The sequence below is a fragment of the Bactrocera tryoni genome, chromosome 1 (genome assembly GCF_016617805.1).
Source record: "Bactrocera tryoni isolate S06 chromosome 1, CSIRO_BtryS06_freeze2, whole genome shotgun sequence".
Lineage (NCBI taxonomy): Eukaryota > Metazoa > Arthropoda > Insecta > Diptera > Tephritidae > Bactrocera > Bactrocera tryoni.
In genome coordinates this window covers 11,025,615-11,039,854 of record NC_052499.1, presented here as the reverse complement: position 1 = coordinate 11,039,854, position 14,240 = coordinate 11,025,615, and positions in this window count along the sequence as shown.

The following is a 14,240-nucleotide window of genomic DNA, read 5'->3' as shown; positions in this document are numbered from 1 at the left end:
TTCGAACTAAGTATACTGAGATATCTTTTAATTTATTTGCAGTGTTTTTAACAGATTTTTCTGCCGAAATAAGTCGGAGAAGCTCAGTAGTTCAAAACAGCCGACAAAAAAACTGAATTTTCACTTGATTTTGAGGTAAATCTTTATTATCACCTGCGAAAGAGATCCCTGAACCAAGGCAAGCATGCCAACGCTTCATCAAATATTCAATACATTTGTTATACCTGTAAGCCTCGATTAGGATTTAGAAGGTTATCAGACTCATTTTTGGAGCGCCTTACGTTAGATTGTTACACAGTTTCGACGTAATTTTCATAAACCCACGTCTGATCTCAAGTAATGTTGCGTTTGAGGAATACTCAACTATGTTGTCTGAGCTCCACTCGACGTCGTTGGCAAAGATTCAGGTATTTTGGTTCGAGTCTAGTATTGAAATTCGTCTTGGTGTGTTCTATGATCTCGATTGAATTCACCGCATCATCGATAAACATTAGTCCTCGATGAAGCTTTATCGATAAAAACTGAATTAAGCTCATTAATGCGCTGTTGCTGAGTTAACCCACGTCGAAAGTTGTGAAAAATAATCGCGCGAAACTTTTCGCGATTTAATTCCATTTTTTGGCGAAAATGAATATTTTAAGTTACTATAAAATTTTTTTTTTGTTCTAATAGGTATCCGCATCAAGCCGCTGAAAACCGTGGTTATCCACGCAAGCAAGGAGGCCACGTGAAGGTTGACTCAAGTCCTAATGGGAGCTTATGTTCGATGCCAGGTTCGGACACGATTCAGGAACTCGTCTCAACTGGACCTGTAAGGCCAAAAATTTATGGCGACGTGCATTGAACGTACTTGAAGAGCTGCCAGGGTTTTAACGAGACGGAGGTGTGAACAGTATTAGCCTGCCAGCCATTTCGGTAAGATGTCTCTCTTACCCACTGAAATGATAGAATACTGCCCTCACCAGCACCTTTATCAAACTAATCCTTTCCTGGCTTCCAGTACTCCATAATCAGAATCTTACTGACATCGATTCTGATGGGCGCTTGCCAGTGATTTCGTCCACGTCTGTGCTTTTTTGGTGATGCTCGATGTATTGTTTCCTCGTGGGTAGATTCTCCCTCAGTGCAACCCTGGTGTGGGTTGTGGACGCTTATTTAAAGGTGGCATATTTTCGCCTCTTCGCCGGAGGTTCATTGGACGCATGGTCGTTTTGAGCCAAGCCTTCCTCTACTGCAGCTCTTGGTCGGGGGCTGCGTATTACTATTCGCAGCTAACCTACTTAGCGTGGGTCGTCCACAATCCGCCAGCTTTGACCCCGGTAGTAGCCCAAGCTCAGCCTTACTTACTCTGCTGAGAAAACATAGTTTATGGAACTTGATTCAACAGAAATTCTATATTTAATACACTATATATATTTTTCTTGAAGTAATACTTCATTACTTCTTTTTTCAGTAACTTATCAACTTCTATTTAAGTAAAAAAATAAATCAAAACTGGAAATTACGAGTCAACTTTACGATTTAAATTCTCTTCTCTCTATATACATATAGTGATTCAAGCGAAGCAAATATAATATTTAGTGTGTCGCAGTTTAACACTTGCACACGGGGTACTTAAATTTATGGCACCAGACAGTACGAAACATGTTCGTATACTAGTAATAAAACGTACATATGTATGTAATTGTGAGCGCACTCAGTTTTTAGGCATTATGTAAGCCTTTACAATATTAAAAAATTAAAAAAAATAATAATAATAATAAAAACACCACCTGCAAAGAAACGAAAAACTAGAATATGTAATGGTATTGAAAAACGAGCCGAAACCAGCCAACAAAAAACGATTGAAATGAAATTCTTGTTGGCGATTCCGGCATTCGGTGAAGCGGCCAGAACGCGGAGTTCAAGTACCCATTCAGCAGGGCGCTCAAGAAGTTGACGTTTTAGTGAGAGATTTTGCGGCGCTTATATTAAGTGCTTTAAAGCACACCAGTGACCATTGAAATAGTGACACGAATATTAATTTACTATAAAAACAAGCATAAAGTTCACCCATACTCTAGCCTTTTTACAGGTCAAAGAAACCGTTGCACCAAAGGAGGGTAAGGTCCAGGGTTCTTCTCCACCGGGTTTTTCCAACGGAGTGGAGGACTTACTCTTCGCCCGGAGGGTACTGCGCCGTATACTCACAGGGCTGGAGGGTTTTCATTCATTCGGACGACATGCCCTAACCAGCGTAGGTGCTGTCTCTTTATTCGCTGAACTATAGCAATTTCGTCGCATATCTCGCACAGCTAATCGTTCCATCAACTGCGGTATTCGTCGTTACCAATGCACAAAGAACTATGTATAACCTCTAAAACTCGCAGCGCCTACTCATCAGATGTTGTCTTCGACCATGCCTTTGCAACATCTACCATCCCCGATGAGTAATTCGGTCTTTGTTCATCGAAAGAGGGCTTTACCTCTCAATTGCCTGCTCCGTACGAAGTACCACCTGTTGGCAAGAGTTATTCTGCGTTGGATTTCGAGGCTGATATTGTTGTTGGTGTTAATACTTGTTCCAAGATAGACGTAATTATCTATTACTTCGAAGTTATGACTGTCAACAGTGACGTGGAAGCCAAGTGGCGAGAGCGACGACTTTTTGTTTGGTGACTGGAGTTATTTCGTCTTGCCCTCGTTCACTACCAGACACATTTGTCTTGCTTCGTTATCTAGTCTGGAGAAAACAGAACTAACGATATAATGATATCAATATCATCGGCCAGCTGTAGACTCTTATAGAAGATTGTACCTTCTCTATTCAGATCTGCAGCTCGAATTATTTTCTCCAATAGTACATTGAAGAAGTCGTAAGATAGGGTGTCGCCTAGACTGAAAGCTTGTTTGGTATCGAGCAGCTCGATGAGGTCTTTCCCGATCCTGACGGAGCTTTTCGTGTTGTTCAACGTCAGTTTACGCAGCCGCATTAATTTTGCGGGGATACCAAATTCAGACAGAGCGGTATAAAGGCAACTCCTTTTCATGCTGTCAAGAACAGATTTGAAATCAACGAAGAGGTGCGTGTGTTGGTCTTCTTTTAGCGGACTTGGCACATGGAGAATACCTAGTGAGTTGTTAATTTTCTAGGCCTGAAGCCACACGGTCAAGCGTCTCTGACGTTTCCTTCAGAGAATGTTGCTACCTCTATTCTCTATTAATCAAAAAATACTAATATCAACTTGATGATCATTAAATACATATGTACCTATTTCATGGCGTACGGCTGTACTAAGCAAATATGAGTATCTCAAGGATATGCGCTGCGATATGAATGCAGCCATTCAAGTGGTCACTTGGAAAGCTTTACTTTACAACACATACAAAGGTCGGCATATATAAATAAAGTTGTATATAATTTATATTATTAACTAAACAGAACTGTGAGAAAACTGCGGATATATGTATATATATTACTCATATGTAAGAACATAAATACGATGAATTATTGAAACCACAATATAACCTTTAAATAAATAAATTTGCATAAATTTTAAATTATAAACAGAATAAGAAAATCAATCACAATTAACGCAATAAAACAGAATTTTGCTGCATTAAAGTTTTGTATTTACATAAATACGTTAAGCAATGGCAACTCATATCATATCAGCATGCGCCTATATACGCAGTCTACTAATATTGAAATGGTCTACTGACGCATTACCAAATTCAACTTGTTGAGCTCAAAAGACAACGGTTGCTTAAACTAACAACGTAAAGACAACGCTAGTTTTATTATAGGGTAAGAAGGTATTAAGTCATACCAAGTAGTGAAGCAACAAATAACACATTCACGTACTAACTAAACCTAGAAGCAAACTATGTGAGAACACACTAATACACACACATGCATTTGCGGCTTCGAAAACCTTTAGATTTATCATTGTTTTGTGCCCAACAAAGTTTCTGTGCCAAAGTCGTCTGCTTTGAAGCGCTTTCCGTTTCTGTTTCTGTTTTCGTTTCATTGCCTTTTTCTTATTTTTATACCCTGAACAGCGTATATTAAGTTTGGCACGAAGTTGGTACAACATTTCTTTTTCAAATTATTCATTCACACTTAATATGTTTCCGCTTTGGATTAACAAAAAATGTACATGACCCATTTCGTAAATCAGAACAAATGGGTGACATAGATTTGTATGTACAAACATTTGTGCTATTACATAAATAAGAGAATTCGCTGAAAGCATTAAAGACTTCCGGTTAGCATATTGTTGTTTATTATAACTGCAGCATCTCGCCGAGGGGTATAGTTTTTCGAAAAGCTTTTGTAAAGGCTGAACAATACGCACGCGATTCATTTCATTTCATACAAAAATTTGTACTTCAAGGTTTTTGACACTCATTAAAGTGGAACTTTCTGAACATTGACATGCAGCATACCGCGCAGTTTATTGTTAAGTGCCACCCTTCCAAATTAAAGTCGTTAAGTGCTTAAGCGTTTCGAACACCAAGTCGACTTCAATATTTCAAATATTATTGAGGCTCACACTTCCCAAATTGGCGGTAGATCCGGAACTTTAATTAAAATTAAAAACATTCTAGATACTCTTTCGGCTTCAATTCTTGCACGAGTTGAATTTAGTAAGCCCGCAAACCAGGAAACTTCCGCTAAATTTTCCATAAAGTATATAGACAAAACTCCAATTGTTGGACGCGATGACGGATGGCCTTAATCGGGTCTTATTCGATATGCTACTCTAAAGCTCCAAAGTACCACTCCAGCTCAGCACCAATAGCGTGTTCGGTGCGCATTATACTCTAGACTAAATGCGGCTTCGCACGATCCATGACTGCTCGAATTATCGACTTTGCAGAGCGATTATGTGGACGGAAAACGTTGTTCTGAAGTAAATCTATTCATTATGAAATGGCGAACCAAACTGAGTATAAATCGAGGACCAGCTGACAAAAATAACAACTTCCAAAATGTTTTGCCCCACTAAACACTTCTTATTTGGCGTAGACACCGCTTACGCGCCTATAGCCGTGTTTACGATAGCACGCCAGTCGTTCTTCCTTTTTGCTGTTTTGGTCTTTCGAAGGAAGTGGAGGTCTTCCTCTTGCTCTCCTTCCGTCGGCGGATACTGCATCGAATACTTTCAGAGCTGGAGTTTTTCGTCCATTCGGACGACATGATATAGTCAGCGCAGCTGCTGTCTTTTATTTCACTGAACTATGTCAATCTCATACAGCTCATCGATACATCGAATGCGATATTCGCCGAAGCCAATGCGCAAAGAACCATAAATCTTTCGGGAATAACGAGTGACTTATAGGGTTTAGTCTTCGTTCGTCGAGGAGAGAACTTTACTTCTCAATTGCCTACTCAGTCCGAAGTAGCACCTGTTGGCAAGAGTTATTCTGCATTTGCAGCTTTGAAATCGACGAAGAGGTGGTGTGTGTCCATCCTCTTTTCACGGATCTTTTCCAAGATTTGGCGTGTAAGGATTAAACCGTTCGATTTTCTAGACCTAAAAATACACTGATAAGGCCCAATCAGTTTGTTAATGGTGGGCTTTAATTTTTCACTGAATACGCGCGGTAAAATGGTATATGCGATGTTGAGGAGGCATTGAATACTACACATCTAATAAAATACCCATTAGCAGTAAGACCGTTGATCGAAAACAACTGGTTATGTGTCAGAAAAAAGATTACCAAATTAAATATGACAGATAAAGAAATATTTTAGGAGGTCTTCACAAACAAAAAAAAAATTATTAAGAAGGAAAGGAGCTTGAGCTTCCAGAGATTAAAGAGCAATTACCATTATTGTAAAGACTTTATATTGCTAGGCTTATTGATTTCCAAAGTTCACTTCCTCTAATTGCAAATAAATAAATTTGTTCATTTATTGTTCATATTGGTTCATAAACCAGAAATTAATTTCAATTATCCCATTATTTTTTGTTCTCATCTTCAGCTTATCGTCACCTGAAATGCAAAACCACGTATCATCAAAAAAATAAAAATTGAGTTTTAATCGCTTACGATTCATGACAGCATATTATAAATGTAATACCGTAAAATTTCAAGCTTCCGCTCTCAGATAGAACGAAAATATAACCAATATGTAACCATTTAATAACCAAAACCCAAATTTTCTTTCAATATGAGTGGTTTCATTATATCGTTCTTCCTTCGCCTGTAAACTTATGAAAAGTGATGTTATGTTATTTTGCATTTTAAGTGCGAATATGTAAACAATAATTCAATCAAACAGCAATCGAGATAAAATAGAGTTCAATAGTGCCGCAAATATATACGCTTCCAGAATAACAATTACCTAGAAGTAATCGATATGACAATTACAGCTTTGTAAGAGCTTTTCCACGTTACTCAACATGCGACACTTCAACAACTTAAACTTCAAACTGCTTGTGTTCTAAGTATTCAACTCCATTCATCGCGTTCTATATACCTACAATAGCAACACGTGCCCAGCTCATCCATCTCCGAGAGAACTTTAGAATATATGCAGATATACACATACATATGTATATACAAACATGTCTGCCTATTATATCTTTATATCTTTATGTGTTTATCGGTATTATTAACAAAATACTTTGACAAACAATTGCGACCGATTGCTATTATACGAAATGACTTTTTTGTCTGCCTCTTTTCAAGCGCATGTACTTTGACTCGCAGACTCATTCTCATTTTCATGCCATTCGCGTTCGGTTCCTTACAACTGCACAAGGTAATCGTAAAAAATGTTCAAAAACAAATTTAAATGAGAAAAAAACACAGTTTGAATGACATAAAATAAATACAGAGATAATCACAGGGGCACAATATTAATTGCAAGAACGAAACCATTAGGTGCATTCCGACTAAAGTCGTTAATGTGGAGTCGTTATGAGTATACCCTCATTATCATATTTAACGACTTGCTAAATTGGTTGTACATCAAGTGTATTTGGTGGTTTGAAAGCAAAACGCATTGGAGAAATTTGTAAAATCTTAATTGCTATTAGTTAGGTCACAAGGTTAATGCATATACTACTGTGCCCAAAAAATAAGGTGACATTGTATTTATTTTGAAAATTCTTTATTTATTCTTCCAAATCAATTTCATCCCCTTCAAAGTAATCCCCTCCCGATGCAATGCACTTATGCCAACAGATTTTCCAATCTTCGAAACACTGGTTGTAGTCACTTTCCGGGATGGCCTTCAGTTCCGTCTTCGCTGCGGCTTGAATCTCCTCTATCGTATAAAAACGGTGTCCCCGGAGCGGTCTTTTGAGCTTGGTGAAACTTCGCCAGTTGCCTCTAGGTCACAGGAAATATACATCCCAAGTGCAGTCCGATCCCCATGCACTTGGCCAGTCCATTAGATGCATGGAAGACGCTGCTCCAGCGAAAAGTTGGGAACAAGCTTCCATTGCCTACATATTTGTCTCGAATTGAAAGATATTTTCGCCAGAACATCTTCATCCAAGCGCACGACATGTGCGTTGGATTTTTATGAACTTAACTACATCCATCTCGTAGAACTCATACAGTTTATGGTTCCATCTTCATCGGTACTCAATGCTCATACGGATGGCTCCAATGCGTAATTTTCGTTCGTCGAGCGAGGGATCTACTTCTTACTTGCTTACCGATCGTATAGTATCACCTGTTGGCAAGAGTTATTCTGCGCCTGATTTCCAGGTTTTGATTGTTGGTGAAATGTATGCTGATTCCGATATAAACTCTTTCACAAAAGTGACGTAATTCGCACCTCGCGAGGAATCTTTGTTGGTGACCTCCAAATTCTTTATCTCGCCCTTCTTTGCTACAAGACAAATATCTTTTCATTATTTTTATACGATTGCCCATCCGTTAAGTTCAATTTTCGATGACTCGTTCCAGCATTTCGACTGCCAATTGGCGAATAACACGCGTGATGTTTTTCTCCAAAGCCTGAATCGAAGCAGGATTGTCTGCATAGAATTTAGACTTTATATATCGCCACAGGAGAAAGTCTAACGGTGTGAAATGATACGATCTTGGTTGTCAATCGACCGGCACAAAACATAAAATTATCTGGTCTACCGAAGTGTTCTCTCAATAAATCCTTTGACTGGCGCTGTCTTGTTGAAACCAAATGTCGCCGAGATCACGAGCATCAATGTCAGGCATAGTCGGTTATCATGGCGCGATAACGACCGCCATTGACGGTTACGTTCTCACCGGCATCATTTTTTGAAGAAATATGGACCGATGACTCCACCGGCCCACAAACCACACTAAACCGTTGTTTTTTCTTAATCAAATGGCAGCTCTTTAATTTCTTCAGATTGCTATTCGTCCCAAAAACGAAAATTTCGCTTTTTACATACATATTGAGTCAAAAATGGGCTTCAACGCTGAACAAAATTTGGTTCGAGAACCTCGGAACTTCTTGGAACTTTTCAAGCGTCCATAGACCGAAGCGATGTCGTTTGGGAAGGTCGAGCGGTTTCAGCTCTTGCACAAGCTGTATTTTGTACGCTTTCAATTAAAGATCTCGACATAAAATGAGCCAAGTCGTTCCATACGTTGGTCCGAGTTGCTGCGAACGGCGCCTATGGCTGCTATATTTTCTTCACTGCGTACTGGACGTGGTACATTCTGTCTAATATTATCCAATAATGAATGCTGGGTCTCAAGATGTTTGATGGTGTAGCGAATAGTACACTCAGTAGGCCAATTATGTTGACCATAAGTTGAGCGAAACGCGCGAAACAAATTCTTTACAAAACGTGAATTTTCGAAATAAAGTTGAAATATTTGTAAAGTTTATTCGGGCGTAAGCCTCTCCATGATGAAATGCCAAACAATACTGAACAAAAATCAGATAACAACTTGAGACGACTCACGCTTGAGCTATCAAAAAGAGGTTATTGAAAAAAGCACCTCTACTTGGATCACCCGTTATTATGAACTGCAATTTTCTGCAGCAAAATCTTTCTCATCGACTTTTGCCGAAGTCATTCTACTTTTCACATATAAAATATATGAAATAGTAACGGCATTAAGAAGTTAAAGGAACACAGTTCATTGTAATTTTCCACTGTTCGTCATTACCATGGCATAATTGCCTTCATTTACTCATTCAACTTTTATTTTAATCCTTATTAACAGCATCACTTATCACAGGAAAAATACAAGTGAGAATGGACAGGGTGAATATGGTCTTAAAATGTTGTTTACAAAATAAAATCACCGATATCCAACACTCAAATGGGAGTGCTGTAATATGTAATGTAATGAATAAATTAAGTTCACATAAAACCGGACCGCAAATAAATTTTTTTTCACTTACAATAACATTGACCTTGCTGAAGCGAATAAGATGCGTAAATATTTGGCAATCTTATGTGACTGTGGGAGCCGTCGCAACATTTCAAGTGATTTAATAATATCAGATAGCGAGCTGGTCCTGCCAGAAAGTGCAGTGATACATAAAAATAAAAAGTTCAATAAAAAATTACAGTGGTCAATTACAGATATATTACAATGAATACAATTCAACTTACAACTTAACTTACTTCACAAGCTAGTAGCTGCTAGACATAACAGGTCAAGAGAAAAGTCCTCGGGCTGATACATAGATGACGCTGCTAGAATTAAATCCGTATGATTTTTAGTAAACGCTAACCTTCAAAAGGCGTATGTATAAATTTGGCAGCTGTCGGATCATTAGTTTGTGAGTTATAAGATTTGGAGTCAAGCAACTCTTGTCATTGTGGAAAAAATGGACAAAAAGATAAATTAATAAAATATTGCTTTTTGAAGATAAAAATACAGTTGAAGCAAAAACTTGGCTGAATGACGAGTTTCCGGACAGTGCCCTAGGCAACTCAACCATCAAGGATTGGTAGTGATAAGTTTAGACGCGATGAAATGAGCATCGAAGACGGTGGACGTCCAAAAGAGGTTGCTACCGAGAAATACATAAAGAAGTTCACAAAAAATTTTTAATGACGGTAAATTGAAGTTGTTCGAGATAACAGGTACTCTAAAGATATCAACTAAAAGTATACATTATATCATTCACGAATATTTGGGTATGAAAAGCTCTATTCAAAGTGGGTACCACGCGAACTAACCAGAAGCATCGACGAGTTGATTATTAGGTGCAGTACTTGGAGTTGTTCAAGCGTAATAAAACCAAACTTTTGCTTTGATATGTGACGCCGGATGAAACATGGCCTCGTCATTTGACTCCGAAGACCAATCGACAGTCACCCGAGCGGACTGCACATGATGAATCCGCTCCAAAGTGTCTAAACACACTCGAAAAAGTGCAGTCAAGACAATGCAGCGTATCACAAGTCAGTAAAAGCGATGACAAAATCCATGCAATGGACTTTGAATCGCTACTACATTCACCGCATACTCCAGATCTGGCCCCCAGCGACTATTTCCTGTTTTCAGATCTCATCAGAAGTCTCACTAGGAAGCAATTTACATTAAAGGAAGAGATGATCGATAAATGAATCGAATGCGGAATAGTTGCAAATTTTACGATAGAAAAAGCTTACAGTGATTCAAAAACACAAGCCTACGAGTGGTACAAAGCCTTTAAAGGCGGTCGAGAGGTCGTTGAGGACATACCTCTTTCTGGACGCCCTTTGACCTCTTCATTTGATGAAAATATAAAAAAGTGAAGGTTGTGGTGCTTTAAAATCGTCAAACAAGTGTTAGAAAGATAGCAAAAGAGCTCCACATCTCTCACGAGTCCATTCAAATGATTTTGGTGGATATTGTGGGTATGAAACGCGTTCCTGCTCGACCCGTTCCGATAAAACTGAATTTTTTTCAAGTAGATTAACGTAAACAGGTTTCTTTGGACATGCTAGAACGTGCGAATTCCGATCCCACATAAATGGAGAGCATTATAAATGCCAATGAGAAGGGGTTTATGAATTTGACATGCAAAGAAGACAACAATCATCGGAATGGAGGGAAAAAAGAGTTAAAACCAAAAATCCACGCCAAACTGCTCAAAAATCAAGGTGATGCTCATTGTTTTTTTCGATATTCGTGATTTGGTGCATCATGAATTTGTGCCGGAGGGACTGACGGTCAATAAGGAGCTCAATTTGGTCGTATTGAAGCATTTGCGTGAGAGCATCTGTCGAAAACGGGCGGAATTATGGAAGAACAATTTATGGATTTTACACGATGGTAATGCACCATTGGATCGAGCCACGATTGTGACCGAATTTAAAGCCGAAAACGCAATGAATACCAGCAATCAACCAGCGTATTCAACAGATTTGGTAGGATTTCGGATGTTTTTTCTTGTTCCCCAAACTGAATCCGTGGCAATATGCATTAATATATATATATATTATTAAAACATTTACTTTAACCCCTACTGTGGAATCAGTATTGCAGCCTAAATGTAGGCAACAAATCTTAAATCACACAAAGCACAGTAGTGGCCATGCAATTAGGCAGCAAGTTAGGTATGTACATAAATATGTTATTAAATATGCAATACAAACGCCAACATAACTTTGGAATTTTCGAACAATTACCTTTTGTATTTACTTTTCAAGAGACAATTTGTAATATCTTATACAAAATGTCACAATTAAGAGTACATTGACATGTGGCAGCGTCAAACTGAGTTGCAAAATGGTAAATAAATTATTTGCACGTAAATGTTTATGACAAATGTAACAATAACAATAGCAATAACAATTTCAAGTTCATTGTAACCAAAGTTGCATATTTTCAATTGTAAAGAAAGCACACTCACACAAATCCATTTGAGCATATGTGTATGTGATTGCTGAAAACGCTTGCTTAACATTAACAAAAAATAATTCTTTAATTTCAAATTTTTAAAGATTCTTAAAGTACTAATCTTCGCTGCTTTTTAAAGTAAGGCCTGAGTTGCATGACTTCTTCGTGTGAAATTAATCGCGTGTGTCTTTCATATAGCCGATTTGTGTAAAGGTCATTTAGCTACAGCCAAGCACTTGTGCGTAGATATGCAAGTAGAGGTGTACTTGGGTAAGGTTATTACTATTTCTGTATTTGCAAAGGTAATTATGACCGCATTGGGGGCAGTGGCAGTGGCAGGGCTGCGGAAGAAAGCGACGAAAGGTAAGTGCCCTGCCACAACGAGTGACATTGAATTCATGTGCAAAGCAGTCAACACGAAGACCGTCATTAAAATTACTACTGTGGGACATACATACATATGTATATGCAAAACATGAATTTATACCGTAAAACGCTCTGCACTTTATTGCTGGTATATTTGTGTAGCTTTACTAAAACATTTACCTTTTGCATATTAGGAAATGATGCGAAAACTTTACCCAGATCTCATTGAGCGCAAGTGACTAGTTTCGAGTGTATATTTGGAATTTTAGAAAATTATCTCAACATTTTTCAACTGGGATGTCGGTTGCGCCTCACCAATAATATTGGTAAAGAAGAACGTACTTGACAACTTACTCAAATCAAACTCACAAGTTCCCTATCAAGAGTGCTTTATTTGCGCAACTCTAAGAAGGACCTTGGTATTCACGAAATAAGCTAAAAAAAACTACTTTAATCATGCTTTTAAACTCAAAATTGCTAGCATATATGTAAATATAATTTTTTATAAAAACGCTGAAAGATCATATAAAAAAATCAAATTAGTCACGTCCGTCTGGCCCTATATGGGCGAACTAGTCACTCAGTTTTTGAGATAACGATCTGAAACTTTGCACACAGCCTTTTCTAAGCAAGAGGCTGCTTACTTGTCAGAACCTCCGACATCGGACCACTATAGCGTATAGCTGCCGTACAAACTGAACGATCAAAACCAAGTCCTTATATGGAATTTTTTTTTAATTGATGAGATATTTTCACGAAATTTGGCACTGAATATACCTCATACTAACTCTACAACTTTTGAATAAATTGATCAAATTGGATCACTATAGCTTATAGCTGTCACATAAACTGATCGATTAAAATCATGTTTCAGTATGGAAAACTTTTTTACATGACGAGATATCTTCACGAAATTTGGCACATATTATTCTTTAACGCAATACTAAAATCTTCGAAGAAATTGTTTAGATCCGGTCACTGTAGCATATAGCTGTCATACAAACTAAGCGATCAAAATCAAGTCCTTATATGGAAAACTTTTTTATTTGATGAGATATCTTCACGAAATTTTGCACTGAATATACCTCATACTAACTCTATGATCTCTGAATAAATTGATCAGATTGGATCACTATAGCATATAGCTGTCATATAAACTGATCGATTAAAATGAAGTTTCTGTATGGAAAACTTTTTTATATGACGAGATATCTTCACGAAATTTGGTACAAATTATTCTCCAAGCCCACACTATAAACTCTGAATAAATTGAACAGATTGGATAACTATAGCATATAGCTGCCATATAAACTGATCGTCAAAATCAAGTTCTTATGTGGAAAACTTCTGTATTCTAAATAAAATTAATGATAGTTTTATATCCTTTCATCAAATCATAGCTTCTTTGTGTGTGCCGAAGTTACCTTTTTTATGTATATATTTAAAATATCCTTCCATACTTTAACTAAGTAAGAAAATGCAAGCAGTAATGCTGTCAAAGTACTACCACTGACGGTATAACGTATTTTGTACTTGTAGTTATTATTTTAATGTTCTGTTGACATCACTGCTTATACATACATATATGTATTTTTTGTTGCCATAACATACGCTTAATTATTATAGCATGAATACTGAGAAGGAACTCCCATTCCATGGGTCTTTGTCGCGAACCAAGTTAATGGGTTTGCGCCTCTGCATGTACATATGTATGTATGTATGTAAGCATAAATATGTGCTTTTTATGCAAACATTTTTCATTTCCAACTTTATGCACCGAGAGAACCTGGGAGACAGAGACGTGGCATAAAAGGTAAATTGTGCATACAAGTTAAGAATCGCATGCGTTGTTGTTATTTGTGTGCTGCTGCAGACTTTTTTTGAGCTTTTTTAACGAACACCGCTGCCGCTGTCATTGTTGTGCCCAAAGATGCGCTCAGCTATGATATGGTTCGGCTGAAGGTTTTATTAATATTTTTTTTGTTGTTTTGGTACAAAAGTGGTCAAACAGCCATACCATATACTATACAGGCATGCGTAAATATGTATATGCACGCACATACACTCACTCCTACATATGCATGTTTGCGCCT